We start from the raw sequence: 16834 nt of genomic DNA on the forward strand, positions 1-16834 counted from the left end.
CCCCAAATATTTCCATTTTAAGCAACACATCACTGTCAAACACATTCTCTTCATACCACATCACTCACATAGGATAGAGTAGTACGAGGAAGAAGAGTTGAAGATAATTGTAGGATGGAGCCTACAATCAACAACACGTTTTCCACCTATCATCAAGGTAAACATCCAAACCATTTCTACTTTCTTTCATACACATACATACATCCATAATTTGAAAGTAGAATCTGCCCAAGTAACATCAACAAATACACATCAAGTTTAACATCATCTTCCACAACTAAGCCATCCATAACAGTAAGACAAATGCCCCAAAATCACCAAATTCATGAAATGAAAGGAAGGAAGCATACACTCTAATGACTAGTTAATTGGAAAACTTATCTCATGAGTACGAATCTGCCGGATTTCCGGCAAATGGACTTAGACAACCCATCGACACGAGGACAGCCCCACAACCCCGATATGTCACCGATTCAATGATTTCAAGACCTTTACAAATCTACAAGTTAAAAACACCAAACTGAAATTCAAGATTTAATCTTTAGAAATAAAACAAAGGGGGAAATGATAAAATTGGGCATTCCTTACCTTTCGGGAGTTCGGTGAGGAGGCGGCGACTGTGGTGGCTTCGGGGGAGCTGCTCCGGCAGCGCGAGGCGCGGAGAAGAAGCGGCGAAGCCGCTGCCTGTGCATGCACAGCAGCGGCAGCGGCAAATCGGGAGAGAGGGGGGCTGAGGTGCTGCATAGCAGCGGTGATCGGTGATGGCGGCAGATCCCGAGGGAGAGAGGTAGAGGGCCATGAAGGGTCGGGTTTTTGCACGTGTGTCGTGTGCAGGTGTCCCTCCTTTCAAAAAGATTTATAATTTTCCCACTAATGCAACAAATATTACTAAGTATAAGCGGCAAGAGCGAGGTCGAACCACAGGGACTACGGACCTACTCGAGATTGTTCCTACGACACAATAGAAAAAGGGGTCGGCTGCTGCCACGCATTCATTGAGTGGGTTAAAACTCTAATCTACTTGACCTGGTGGAATTAAACTGGACTTTATCTACCTGACCTAGGGGATGGGAAAAGTACGGACACTTGCAACTTGTAAACTGGAGTTAAACTGACTAGAACACCTGTAACTAAAGGAACATGCTGAAACTTTCCCAAAATAAGCAGACAAAGAGGTAAAAAGTAAGTGGGGGCCATTTTTCCTAAACAGGCTAGGGCTGGCAGAAAGTTGTGAAAAGCAAAAAGCAAAAGCAAAAAACAGATCTGATTTTCTAACTAACTTCTACTTCATCTTCTCCAAACAACCAAGTAAAAACAGAGTATGGAACAGAGCTTCAACACCATTGACGAAATAAAACATAGCATGTTTCAAAACAAGGCATAAATATGAAATTCAAGCTAGAACTACCAGATCTACTCTACCGGGTCAAGCAGAAAGCGAAATTAACACAGATTACCTTGCATGCATCACCTAAACTATCGGATCTCAGAAATCGAGCACGTGAACAACTAAATCTCAACCTCTAAACTACTGGAAATCATGTAAACAGCATGAATCTAAACATCTAAGTCACCAATTGCAAAAAGCATCCAAGAAACATAAGTAAATAGCATCATCAACATGAAAATAAACACCAAAGCTTCATAAAACTGAAAATAAGTTGAGATCCAAAGGTGAAGTCGTCAATTCCTCCGATGAAACTACATATTTAAGCCAAGAAAGCAACAAACTATCGAACTAAACTAAGAGAGCGGTGGCGTTAAGCGCCTACGAGAGCTTCCTACCTAAACTACGATAGCGTTAACCGCTGCCTCTTCATTGTGGAAAGCTTCTATTTATAGAGTGGCTTTAACTTCAACCCTAAGGCAACTTCTTGTAAGTATTTGACCATTTTACCCTTCCAATAATTGAGGATCTTCATGTCAGCACGCCATTCTGTCTCCTTGACCAGGTAGATGACTTTTTCTGCGCTTTTGCTCCATTTCTACTCTTATCGTCAACTTCCTAATTCTCCTACGTCCGAGCGATGACTTCTGGTATTTTACTTCAAAATCAGCTATTTTGCATCTGCCAGGTCGATTAGCACAAACTCCCGGATCCAACAGATTTCTGCACACTTAAGCTCAAAATTTGTGTATTATCTCCCCCAAAAGTATATAATATCACCCAAAATCAATGCATGAAACGAGCCTTATCAGGCCACGACGGTGAGCGGCGCGCGCACACAGCAGCGGCGGCGGCGTGAGCAGTAGACGAGAGAGGGAGGAGCGAGAGGGAGAGAGAAAAGAGGAGGGACGGACGGAGGAGAGAGAGAGACCGCCGGAGGAGGAGGAGGAGGCGGCGCGCCGGAGGGAGGCTGGCCGACGGTCAGCAGCAGGCAGGAAGGAAAGAGATCTTTTCTCTTTTTTGTTAGTCTCGATAGAATGAGGAAGGAGAAGAAGGAATGAGTGGGTTCTTTATTCGAGCTAATTATTTAGTGATTTGGGCCTAGGAAAAAGGAATTGAATGTAAGCCCAATTTTAATTGGTGCTGCACTAAATAAATAGGGGTTAGACCCAATTTTTGAATTTAAATATTATTTTGGGTCTAAAATAAAATGGTTAAGTAACTAAGATAATTAGTTGCGATCCGAGTTATTATAGTTTTGTGTAAAATTTGTAGCAATGTATGAAGTATCAATTTAGTCAAAGCCCAAAAATAATAGAAGAAGAAACATCAAATAATATATGAGTTTTAGAAGTTTTAAAGGATAAGCGAAGAATGAAATGGGTTAATTAGGAGGCATGCATTCCTATTAAAGTTTAAGAATTTCTTGAAGTCTGATTAGTATATCATATTATATTGTTTTGTTTCCAAAAAGGTTACCTTTGCAAGTTAAAGTCCGAACAAGAATTTCAAGTTAAGGAAATTCAATGAACGAGGTGAGCTTTCTTATACTAAAAGTACAAATTATATTTTGTGAAAAACTCGAACACATGTTCGTGATTTTAATTATGTTGTCTTACCATAAATGTTTTGTGTATGATGCCTATCTGTTGGCTAAGGCCAAGTGAATTATGAATGATGATATATAAGTCGAATTCGAGTCCCAGTGAGGGTGGTGTCCCCGCTTGGACTAGTGTACACGGGATATCTCTGGCCGTGAACGGACGGCAGAGAAGGTGACCGTGGAAGGTGGCCACTTTCCCGGCACAAGGATACCTCTGTCATGATGGACAGGGAAGGTGACTGATGAGGCTAATTTCATGCATCGGTAATGTGCGAAAAATGTTATAATTTGTTAGGTCTAACACGTTTCCTAAGCCAGGTGTGTGAAGAAAATCGCTAGATCAAGGAAGTACTGAAGGAGATGGTCTAGCGAAGGAAAGGAACGAAGTGAGCAGGATTTACAAGGAAATCGGCGTGACAGAGGAGTCAATAGCTGAGGGCAACAAAGTCTTATCTATACCTCGCTGGGCCCCACTCAAACGCCTATATATAGAAGAGCATGCAACGCAAGGATTATCACTTTTTCTTCACTCTTCTTAGCTCACACACATTACACACACTTGGGAATGGGAGATCTGGGGTAGTCGGGAACGGAAGGTTATTTTCTTAGAAATTTCGTGGTTGGCAACACCGTCCGAGTGTGGACGAAGATACAATTCCTTTTAATTTCAGTTGTTTTGCTTGTTTTTACCGTCGAACTTCACGTTTGGGAGTCGACCTTGCTGTTGATGATACTTATTTGTCTTTCCGTTTGTTGATCTGCGTTTAGCAGTTAAATTTCAAGTCAATTTGCATATATCTCTCTGCTATTAGTTTATTTCTTCAAATGTTATGTCGATCTCTGTTTATTTTGAATTGTGGTGTCTGATATGGAATTTGGTGATAGATCTGTGGTTATTTGAGTATTTGGAGTTCCTTGTTTAAATCTGATGTGATGAAGAGTTTCTGTTGGTTGGAGTTCATGTCGGACGCTTGGATCCGGAGTGGATTTAGCGTCTGAGGTTGGATTCGACGTGTGGAAAGATAGTTGTTAGATGGATTCTATTTTCTTCTTGTTTTCTGTTTTGCTTCGTCTAGAGTATGCAGATCTGTTAGGTTCTTCGTTGTTTATGCATTAATTTGATTTAAAAGTTAGTTGCTCTGTTTTAATTTCGCTTATGTTGAAATTCGTAAGAAGTTTTACGCAATTTGGTTGTAGAAGACGATGTCGCTGTTAGTTAGTACGAGAGTTAGTTATTCTGCCAACTTTTCGTTCGTACTTTGCTTTTTCAGTCATGGTCCCCACAGTAGGTTTATTTCTTAGGTCTAGTCGTGAAGTAGTTTTCTTGGATCAAGTGTCGAACAGTTAATTTCCTTTACTACGCTCTTTCATAATTTTTGCCTAGGTCTAGCTGTTAGCTTAAGAATTTTAAAGTTTCCCAAGTCAAGTTAATTTTGTTTTTCCTCAACCCAAGAAAATGCGTGGCAACAGCCAACACCAAAAACACACCCAAATCCTTGAACATGAGTATTACGCATCCTTCTCTGTGTGATCGATCCCTACTTCCCTATACTAGGTTTAGTAAAGTGGTTGAGGGTTTTTGAAAGAAGTGCTCTGTGTGTCCGACGACCGAGATTCCTTGCGATCAACGAGTTCCTAGACCACGTGATCATGTGGATTTGCTGGATCTAGGGAACCTGTTATTTCCTATTTGAACACACAATACAACATAAGAGCTTTCAGTGACCGTATGAGAACACCATCTCAGCGGCACAAGATGATCAGATATGGCTAAGTGCAGGAAAAAGGGGCTGCAGCCCAATGTGAATAATTTTAGTAAGCTCAGGTCTTTGCAATAAAACCCCTGAGTGTTACTGTGATGATGGCTTGACAATATTTTTAAATGTATATGTGTATTTTTCGGCAATGTGTTGACTGAGTATTTTGTACTCAGCCCTGCATATATTTCGGTAATGTACTCAGTAAACTATGCAGCATTCAAAAGCGACCCAACGAGGCAACCGAGGAGGACTACCGTCTTCGAGCAATTCTGTTTGCTCTCAAGGGGGAGGCGAACACTTGGCTGCTAAGGCTTCCACAGGACTCGATCAACACGTGGAAGGATTTTAAACTGGAATTTCTGGACTACTTTTTTCCATCCAACAAGACGAATGCCTTGAAGAAGGAGATTCAGGAGTGCAAACAAGAATACGATGAGTCTCTGAGTTCTTATTGGTCCCGTTTCAAGGGGCTGCTGGATGCTTGTCCAAACCACAGGATGATAGAAGCGGAGACGTACTATCTGTTCTATGAAGGTGCAAACCCTGAATCAAAGGACTTGATGAACTCCTCGAGCGGGGGAAATTTTACCAAGAATAAGGCAAGTGAAGCTCGGGAAACCTTGGGGAGGCTGATCGAGGCAAAGAAGGCCTATGATAACCCGCGAAGCATATTGAGGAGAGGATCAGCTAATGCAGTGATGGATCAAGAAGACAAGAAGGTGGAAGATAGGATCGATAAACTGGAAAAGGCCTTGCTAAATGCAATCGAGAAATACAATCCGCATGCTCCAGTGGAAATTGAGAAATCCCCTGGTCAAGAGGAAAGGCAACTGCAACCGTACTACAGTCAGCCCTGCGAAGGGGAGTGTCAAGCTCAAGCAAATTCGATGGGAAGTTGGAATCCCGATGGAAGTTGGAATCAAGGAAGACAGAGGGACGCTCCATGGAGGACTCACCCAAACTTTAGATGGACTGACCATGATCAAAGCCAGCCACCTCCTTTTCAGCTCACGAATTTTGCACACCCTCCGGAGAGGCAGTCCAACTGGTCAGGGAAAGGTCAAGAAGGACAATTACAGCTGAGGTATAGGAATCAGGACCAAGCTAATTGGGGAAACAAAAATCAGAACAACCCAGGAAGCTCCTATGTGCCACCTCATCAAAGAAACAATCAAGGAAACTACCAGAACTCCCAACCGAATCATCAAGGGAATCAAGGATCTGGTGGCCAGTACAATAACCACCACGGAAATCAAGGGTCGAATAACCAATACAACAATCATCAAGGAAACTATCGACAGAACCAAGGTCAAGGACAAAATTCTGGTCAATTCCACTTCAGACCACAGCGGAGTTTGGATGACATGGTCCATGATCTGGTAAATTCACAGCAGTTCATGCAAGGTAACCTACACTCCAACAACGACATGGTGCACAAGTTACAAGATGCTCAGTCTGAACATAAAGCCGCCATGGACATGATGGCAAAACAACTTTCCTAGATCGCAGTTTCCTTGAATGAGATGCGAGGGAATGAAGGCAAACTTCCTGCTACCGTCAAACCGCCAGACCGAGCAAACATTAGTCAAATCACCTTGAGATCTGGGCGGGGTTACAAAGGGCCGACGTTGGAAACTGATGAGAAAGTGCCTATGCAAGTTAAAGAAGGGAAACAGAGTCAGAAACAACAAGAGGAAGGCGCTGGACCGAGGGAGATCATTGTTCAGAGAGACCTCCAGAAGGAAGATTTAGGGGGATCTCTACCTCGATCAAGGGACCCGTTCTTCCTAGACCCCGAACCTGAGGAAGTAAGTAAGGAAGGAAACAAGGGAGTTGATGAAACCCAGGCTGGGACTTCCACAAATGCAGTAAAGCGAGCAAAACCATTTCCATATCGTGGGGAGGCGAAGAAGAAAAAGGATGATACAGAGACTGTGTATCAACCTGCCATTCTTGCAAGCCTTGAAAATGCCCGCCTTCAGTAAGTTCATCAAGGAGTTTATTGCAGGGAAGACCAAGCCAGATAGGAAGATTATGATTGGAGAGACTGTGTCTGCTGTGATACAAAAAAGAAGGATGCCCTCAAAATGCACCGACCCAGGTATGTTCACATTACCCATCTCCTTAGGGGTTCCGTGCCTACTACCGATACTCATGGCAATGCCATGACCGGCGATGTATTTTGGGCATCCGAGGTCGTCTGAGGGGCGAAAATGCCAGGTTACAGTCCTGATACACAAAACTTCCTGTTGTATATAAAGGAAGTCACTGTTCTGGTTCATCGTAATTCTTCGTGGTTACTGCTATAATTCATCGAAGTGACTGTTCTAAATCATCGGGCTCACTGTTGTGATCTATAAAAGTTAATGTTTTGATTGAATAAAGGTACTGATGAGGTGCATGTCATCGGCGGCGCAGGCAGCCAAAACGACGACGGCGTCAAAGGTGTCGGATTGTGCTCAAATTCGGTCGGGAGTTGCGGAACGTGCCTACGACCGATACTCATGGCAATGCCATAACCGGCGATGTATTTTGGGCATCCGAGGTCGTCTGAGGGGCGAAAATGCCAGGTTACTGTCCTGATACACAAAAGTTACTGTTGTATATAAAGGAAGTCACTGTTCTGGTTCATCGTAGATACTGTTATAATTCTTCGTGGTTACTGCTATAATTCATCGAAGTGACTCTTCTAAATCATCGGGCTCACTGTTGTGATCTATAAAAGCTAATGTTTTGATTGAATAAAGGTACTGATGAGGTGCGTGTCATCGGCGGCGCAGGCAGCCAAAACGACGACGGCGTCAAAGGTGACGGATTGTGCTCAAATTCGGTCGGGAGTTTCGGAACGTGCCTACTACCGATACTCATGGCAATGCCATGACCGGCGATGTATTTTGGGCATCCGAGGTCGTCCGAGGGGCAAAAATGCCAGGTTACTGTCCTGATACACAAAAGTTCTTGTTGTATATAAAGGAAGTCACTGTTCTGGTTCATCGTAATTCTTCGTGGTTACTGCTATAATTCATCGAAGTGACTCTATCGGGCTCACTGTTGTGATCTATAAAAGCTAATGTTTTGATTGAATAAAGGTACTGATGAGGTGCATGTCATCGGCGGCGCAGGCAGCCAAAACGACGACGGCGTCAAAGGTGTCGGATTGTGCTCAAATTCGGTCGGGAGTTGCGGAACGTGCCTACGACCGATAATCATTGCTATGCCATGACCGGTGATGTATTTTGGGCATCCGAGGTCGTCTGAGGGGCGAAAATGCCAGGTTACTGTCCTGATACACAAAAGTTACTGTTGTATATAAAGGAAGTCACTGTTCTGGTTCATCGTAGATACTGTTATAATTCTTCGTGGTTACTGCTATAATTCATCGAAGTGACTCTTCTAAATCATCGGGCTCACTGTTGTGATCTATAAAAGCTAATTTTTTGATTGAATAAAGGTACTGATGAGGTGCGTGTCATCGGCGGCGCAGGCAGCCAAAACGACGACGGCGTCAAAGGTGTCGGATTGTGCTCAAATTCGGTCGCGAGTTGCGGAACGTGCCTACTACCGATACTCATGGCTATGCCATGACCGGCGATGTATTTTGGGCATCCGAGGTCGTCTGAGGGGCGAAAATGCCAGGTTACAGTCCTGATACACAAAACTTCCTGTTGTATATAAAGGAAGTCACTGTTCTGGTTCATCGTAATTCTTCGTGGTTACTGCTATAATTCATCGAAGTGACTCTATCGGGCTCACTGTTGTGATCTATAAAAGCTAATGTTTTGATTGAATAAAGGTACTGATGAGGTGCATGTCATCGGCGGCGCAGGCAGCCAAAACGACGACGGCGTCAAAGGTGTCGGATTGTGCTCAAATTCGGTCGGGAGTTGCGGAACGGGCCTACGACCGATAATCATTGCTATGCCATGACCGGTGATGTATTTTGGGCATCTGAGGTCGTCTGAGGGGCGAAAATGCCAGGTTACTGTCCTGATACACAAAAGTTACTGTTGTATATAAAGGAAGTCACTGTTCTGGTTCATCGTAGATACTGTTATAATTCTTCGTGGTTACTGCTATAATTCATCGAAGTGACTCTTCTAAATCATCGGGCTCACTGTTGTGATCTATAAAAGCTAATGTTTTGATTGAATAAAGGTACTGATGAGGTGCGTGTCATCGGCGGCGCAGGCAGCCAAAACGACGACGGCGTCAAAGGTGTCGGATTGTGCTCAAATTCGGTCGCGTGTTGCGGAACGTGCCTACTACCGATACTCATGGCTATGCCATGACCGGCGATGTATTTTGGGCATCCGAAGTCGTCTGAGGGGCGAAAATGCCAGGTTACAGTCCTGATACACAAAACTTCCTGTTGTATATAAAGGAAGTCACTGTTCTGGTTCATCGTAATTCTTCGTGGTTACTGCTATAATTCATCGAAGTGACTCTATCGGGCTCACTGTTGTGATCTATAAAAGCTAATGTTTTGATTGAATAAAGGTACTGATGAGGTGCGTGTCATCGGCGGCGCAGGCAGCCAAAACGACGACGGCGTCAAAGGTGTCGGATTGTGCTCAAATTCGGTCGGGAGTTGCGGAACGGGCCTACGACCGATAATCATTGCTATGCCATGACCGGTGATGTATTTTGGGCATCTGAGGTCGTCTGAGGGGCGAAAATGCCAGGTTACTGTCCTGATACACAAAAGTTACTGTTGTATATAAAGGAAGTCACTGTTCTGGTTCATCGTAGATACTGTTATAATTCTTCGTGGTTACTGCTATAATTCATCGAAGTGACTCTTCTAAATCATCGGGCTCACTGTTGTGATCTATAAAAGCTAATGTTTTGATTGAATAAAGGTACTGATGAGGTGCGTGTCATCGGCGGCGCAGGCAGCCAAAACGACGACGGCGTCAAAGGTGTCGGATTGTGCTCAAATTCGGTCGCGTGTTGCGGAACGTGCCTACTACCGATACTCATGGCTATGCCATGACCGGCGATGTATTTTGGGCATCCGAAGTCGTCTGAGGGGCGAAAATGCCAGGTTACAGTCCTGATACACAAAACTTCCTGTTGTATATAAAGGAAGTCACTGTTCTGGTTCATCGTAATTCTTCGTGGTTACTGCTATAATTCATCGAAGTGACTCTATCGGGCTCACTGTTGTGATCTATAAAAGCTAATGTTTTGATTGAATAAAGGTACTGATGAGGTGCGTGTCATCGGCGGCGCAGGCAGCCAAAACGACGACGGCGTCAAAGGTGACGGATTGTGCTCAAATTCGGTCGGGAGTTTCGGAACGTGCCTACGACCGATAATCATTGCTATGCCATGACCGGTGATGTATTTTGGGCATCCGAGGTCGTCTGAGGGGCGAAAATGCCAGGTTACTGTCCTGATACACAAAAGTTACTGTTGTATATAAAGGAAGTCACTGTTCTGGTTCATCGTAGATACTGTTATAATTCTTCGTGGTTACTGCTATAATTCATCGAAGTGACTCTTCTAAATCATCGGGCTCACTGTTGTGATCTATAAAAGCTAATGTTTTGATTGAATAAAGGTACTGATGAGGTGCGTGTCATCGGCGGCGCAGGCAGCCAAAACGACGACGGCGTCAAAGGTGTCGGATTGTGCTCAAATTCGGTCGCGTGTTGCGGAACGTGCCTACTACCGATACTCATGGCTATGCCATGACCGGCGATGTATTTTGGGCATCCGAAGTCGTCTGAGGGGCGAAAATGCCAGGTTACAGTCCTGATACACAAAACTTCCTGTTGTATATAAAGGAAGTCACTGTTCTGGTTCATCGTAATTCTTCGTGGTTACTGCTATAATTCATCGAAGTGACTCTATCGGGCTCACTGTTGTGATCTATAAAAGCTAATGTTTTGATTGAATAAAGGTACTGATGAGGTGCGTGTCATCGGCGGCGCAGGCAGCCAAAACGACGACGGCGTCAAAGGTGACGGATTGTGCTCAAATTCGGTCGGGAGTTTCGGAACGTGCCTACGACCGATAATCATTGCTATGCCATGACCGGTGATGTATTTTGGGCATCCGAGGTCGTCTGAGGGGCGAAAATGCCAGGTTACTGTCCTGATACACAAAAGTTACTGTTGTATATAAAGGAAGTCACTGTTCTGGTTCATCGTAGATACTGTTATAATTCTTCGTGGTTACTGCTATAATTCATCGAAGTGACTCTTCTAAATCATCGGGCTCACTGTTGTGATCTATAAAAGCTAATGTTTTGATTGAATAAAGGTACCGATGAGGTGCGTGTCATCGGCGGCGCAGGCAGCCAAAACGACGACGGCGTCAAAGGTGTCGGATTGTGCTCAAATTCGGTCGCGAGTTGCGGAACGTGCCTACTACCGATACTCATGGCTATGCCATGACCGGCGATGTATTTTGGGCATCCGAGGTCGTCTGAGGGGCGAAAATGCCAGGTTACAGTCCTGATACACAAAACTTCCTGTTGTATATAAAGGAAGTCACTGTTCTGGTTCATCGTAATTCTTCGTGGTTACTGCTATAATTCATCGAAGTGACTCTATCGGGCTCACTGTTGTGATCTATAAAAGCTAATGTTTTGATTGAATAAAGGTACTGATGAGGTGCATGTCATCGGCGGCGCAGGCAGCCAAAACGACGACGGCGTCAAAGGTGTCGGATTGTGCTCAAATTCGGTCGGGAGTTGCGGAACGGGCCTACGACCGATAATCATTGCTATGCCATGACCGGTGATGTATTTTGGGCATCTGAGGTCGTCTGAGGGGCGAAAATGCCAGGTTACTGTCCTGATACACAAAAGTTACTGTTGTATATAAAGGAAGTCACTGTTCTGGTTCATCGTAGATACTGTTATAATTCTTCGTGGTTACTGCTATAATTCATCGAAGTGACTCTTCTAAATCATCGGGCTCACTGTTGTGATCTATAAAAGCTAATGTTTTGATTGAATAAAGGTACTGATGAGGTGCGTGTCATCGGCGGCGCAGGCAGCCAAAACGACGACGGCGTCAAAGGTGTCGGATTGTGCTCAAATTCGGTCGCGTGTTGCGGAACGTGCCTACTACCGATACTCATGGCTATGCCATGACCGGCGATGTATTTTGGGCATCCGAAGTCGTCTGAGGGGCGAAAATGCCAGGTTACAGTCCTGATACACAAAACTTCCTGTTGTATATAAAGGAAGTCACTGTTCTGGTTCATCGTAATTCTTCGTGGTTACTGCTATAATTCATCGAAGTGACTCTATCGGGCTCACTGTTGTGATCTATAAAAGCTAATGTTTTGATTGAATAAAGGTACTGATGAGGTGCGTGTCATCGGCGGCGCAGGCAGCCAAAACGACGACGGCGTCAAAGGTGTCGGATTGTGCTCAAATTCGGTCGGGAGTTGCGGAACGGGCCTACGACCGATAATCATTGCTATGCCATGACCGGTGATGTATTTTGGGCATCTGAGGTCGTCTGAGGGGCGAAAATGCCAGGTTACTGTCCTGATACACAAAAGTTACTGTTGTATATAAAGGAAGTCACTGTTCTGGTTCATCGTAGATACTGTTATAATTCTTCGTGGTTACTGCTATAATTCATCGAAGTGACTCTTCTAAATCATCGGGCTCACTGTTGTGATCTATAAAAGCTAATGTTTTGATTGAATAAAGGTACTGATGAGGTGCGTGTCATCGGCGGCGCAGGCAGCCAAAACGACGACGGCGTCAAAGGTGTCGGATTGTGCTCAAATTCGGTCGCGTGTTGCGGAACGTGCCTACTACCGATACTCATGGCTATGCCATGACCGGCGATGTATTTTGGGCATCCGAAGTCGTCTGAGGGGCGAAAATGCCAGGTTACAGTCCTGATACACAAAACTTCCTGTTGTATATAAAGGAAGTCACTGTTCTGGTTCATCGTAATTCTTCGTGGTTACTGCTATAATTCATCGAAGTGACTCTATCGGGCTCACTGTTGTGATCTATAAAAGCTAATGTTTTGATTGAATAAAGGTACTGATGAGGTGCGTGTCATCGGCGGCGCAGGCAGCCAAAACGACGACGGCGTCAAAGGTGACGGATTGTGCTCAAATTCGGTCGGGAGTTTCGGAACGTGCCTACGACCGATAATCATTGCTATGCCATGACCGGTGATGTATTTTGGGCATCCGAGGTCGTCTGAGGGGCGAAAATGCCAGGTTACTGTCCTGATACACAAAAGTTACTGTTGTATATAAAGGAAGTCACTGTTCTGGTTCATCGTAGATACTGTTATAATTCTTCGTGGTTACTGCTATAATTCATCGAAGTGACTCTTCTAAATCATCGGGCTCACTGTTGTGATCTATAAAAGCTAATGTTTTGATTGAATAAAGGTACCGATGAGGTGCGTGTCATCGGCGGCGCAGGCAGCCAAAACGACGACGGCGTCAAAGGTGTCGGATTGTGCTCAAATTCGGTCGCGAGTTGCGGAACGTGCCTACTACCGATACTCATGGCTATGCCATGACCGGCGATGTATTTTGGGCATCCGAGGTCGTCTGAGGGGCGAAAATGCCAGGTTACAGTCCTGATACACAAAACTTCCTGTTGTATATAAAGGAAGTCACTGTTCTGGTTCATCGTAATTCTTCGTGGTTACTGCTATAATTCATCGAAGTGACTCTATCGGGCTCACTGTTGTGATCTATAAAAGCTAATGTTTTGATTGAATAAAGGTACTGATGAGGTGCGTGTCATCGGCGGCGCAGGCAGCCAAAACGACGACGGCGTCAAAGGTGTCGGATTGTGCTCAAATTCGGTCGGGAGTTGCGGAACGGGCCTACGACCGATAATCATTGCTATGCCATGACCGGTGATGTATTTTGGGCATCTGAGGTCGTCTGAGGGGCGAAAATGCCAGGTTACTGTCCTGATACACAAAAGTTACTGTTGTATATAAAGGAAGTCACTGTTCTGGTTCATCGTAGATACTGTTATAATTCTTCGTGGTTACTGCTATAATTCATCGAAGTGACTCTTCTAAATCATCGGGCTCACTGTTGTGATCTATAAAAGCTAATGTTTTGATTGAATAAAGGTACTGATGAGGTGCGTGTCATCGGCGGCGCAGGCAGCCAAAACGACGACGGCGTCAAAGGTGTCGGATTGTGCTCAAATTCGGTCGCGTGTTGCGGAACGTGCCTACTACCGATACTCATGGCTATGCCATGACCGGCGATGTATTTTGGGCATCCGAAGTCGTCTGAGGGGCGAAAATGCCAGGTTACAGTCCTGATACACAAAACTTCCTGTTGTATATAAAGGAAGTCACTGTTCTGGTTCATCGTAATTCTTCGTGGTTACTGCTATAATTCATCGAAGTGACTCTATCGGGCTCACTGTTGTGATCTATAAAAGCTAATGTTTTGATTGAATAAAGGTACTGATGAGGTGCGTGTCATCGGCGGCGCAGGCAGCCAAAACGACGACGGCGTCAAAGGTGACGGATTGTGCTCAAATTCGGTCGGGAGTTTCGGAACGTGCCTACGACCGATAATCATTGCTATGCCATGACCGGTGATGTATTTTGGGCATCCGAGGTCGTCTGAGGGGCGAAAATGCCAGGTTACTGTCCTGATACACAAAAGTTACTGTTGTATATAAAGGAAGTCACTGTTCTGGTTCATCGTAGATACTGTTATAATTCTTCGTGGTTACTGCTATAATTCATCGAAGTGACTCTTCTAAATCATCGGGCTCACTGTTGTGATCTATAAAAGCTAATGTTTTGATTGAATAAAGGTACCGATGAGGTGCGTGTCATCGGCGGCGCAGGCAGCCAAAACGACGACGGCGTCAAAGGTGTCGGATTGTGCTCAAATTCGGTCGCGAGTTGCGGAACGTGCCTACTACCGATACTCATGGCTATGCCATGACCGGCGATGTATTTTGGGCATCCGAGGTCGTCTGAGGGGCGAAAATGCCAGGTTACAGTCCTGATACACAAAACTTCCTGTTGTATATAAAGGAAGTCACTGTTCTGGTTCATCGTAATTCTTCGTGGTTACTGCTATAATTCATCGAAGTGACTCTATCGGGCTCACTGTTGTGATCTATAAAAGCTAATGTTTTGATTGAATAAAGGTACTGATGAGGTGCATGTCATCGGCGGCGCAGGCAGCCAAAACGACGACGGCGTCAAAGGTGTCGGATTGTGCTCAAATTCGGTCGGGAGTTGCGGAACGGGCCTACGACCGATAATCATTGCTATGCCATGACCGGTGATGTATTTTGGGCATCCGAGGTCGTCTGAGGGGCGAAAATGCCAGGTTACTGTCCTGATACACAAAAGTTACTGTTGTATATAAAGGAAGTCACTGTTCTGGTTCATCGTAGATACTGTTATAATTCTTCGTGGTTACTGCTATAATTCATCGAAGTGACTCTTCTAAATCATCGGGCTCACTGTTGTGATCTATAAAAGCTAATGTTTTGATTGAATAAAGGTACTGATGAGGTGCGTGTCATCGGCGGCGCAGGCAGCCAAAACGACGACGGCGTCAAAGGTGACGGATTGTGCTCAAATTCGGTCGGGAGTTTCGGAACGTGCCTACTACCGATACTCATGGCAATGCCATGACCGGCGATGTATTTTGGGCATCCGAGGTCGTCCGAGGGGCAAAAATGCCAGGTTACTGTCCTGATACACAAAAGTTCTTGTTGTATATAAAGGAAGTCACTGTTCTGGTTCATCGTAATTCTTCGTGGTTACTGCTATAATTCATCGAAGTGACTCTATCGGGCTCACTGTTGTGATCTATAAAAGCTAATGTTTTGATTGAATAAAGGTACTGATGAGGTGAATGTCATCGACGGCGCAGGCAGCCAAAACGACGACGGCGTCAAAGGTGTCGGATTGTGCTCAAATTCGGTCGGGAGTTGCGGAACGTGCCTACGACCGATAATCATTGCTAAGCCATGACCGGTGATGTATTTTGGGCATCCGAGGTCGTCTGAGGGGCGAAAATGCCAGGTTACTGTCCTGATACACAAAAGTTACTGTTGTATATAAAGGAAGTCACTGTTCTGGTTCATCGTAGATACTGTTATAATTCTTCGTGGTTACTGCTATAATTCATCGAAGTGACTCTTCTAAATCATCGGGCTCACTGTTGTGATCTATAAAAGCTAATGTTTTGATTGAATAAAGGTACTGATGAGGTGCGTGTCATCGGCGGCGCCGGCAGCCAAAACAACGACGGCGTCAAAGGTGTCGGATTGTGCTCAAATTCGGTCGCGAGTTGCGGAACGTGCCTACTACCGATACTCATGGCTATGCCATGACCGGCGATGTATTTTGGGCATCCGAGGTCGTCTGAGGGGCGAAAATGCCAGGTTACTGTCCTGATACACAAAAGTTACTGTTGTATATAAAGGAAGTCACTGTTCTGGTTCATCGTAATTCTTCGTGGTTACTGCTATAATTCATCGAAGTGACTCTATCGGGCTCACTGTTGTGATCTATAAAAGCTAATGTTTTGATTGAATAAAGGTACTGATGAGGTGCGTGTCATCGGCGGCGCAGGCAGCCAAAACGACGACGGCGTCAAAGGTGTCGGATTGTGCTCAAATTCGGTCGCGTGTTGCGGAACGTGCCTACTACCGATACTCATGGCTATGCCATGACCGGCGATGTATTTTGGGCATCCGAAGTCGTCTGAGGGGCGAAAATGCCAGGTTACAGTCCTGATACACAAAACTTCCTGTTGTATATAAAGGAAGTCACTGTTCTGGTTCATCGTAATTCTTCGTGGTTACTGCTATAATTCATCGAAGTGACTCTATCGGGCTCACTGTTGTGATCTATAAAAGCTAATGTTTTGATTGAATAAAGGTACTGATGAGGTGCGTGTCATCGGCGGCGCAGGCAGCCAAAACGACGACGGCGTCAAAGGTGTCGGATTGTGCTCAAATTCGGTCGGGAGTTGCGGAACGGGCCTACGACCGATAATCATTGCTATGCCATGACCGGTGATGTATTTTGGGCATCTGAGGTCGTCTGAGGGGCGAAAATGCCAGGTTACTGTCCTGATACACAA

This window comes from Salvia hispanica, chromosome 3 (genome assembly GCF_029641045.1).
Source record: "Salvia hispanica isolate PSC_SH4W2 chromosome 3, Shi_PSC_v1, whole genome shotgun sequence".
Lineage (NCBI taxonomy): Eukaryota > Viridiplantae > Streptophyta > Magnoliopsida > Lamiales > Lamiaceae > Salvia > Salvia hispanica.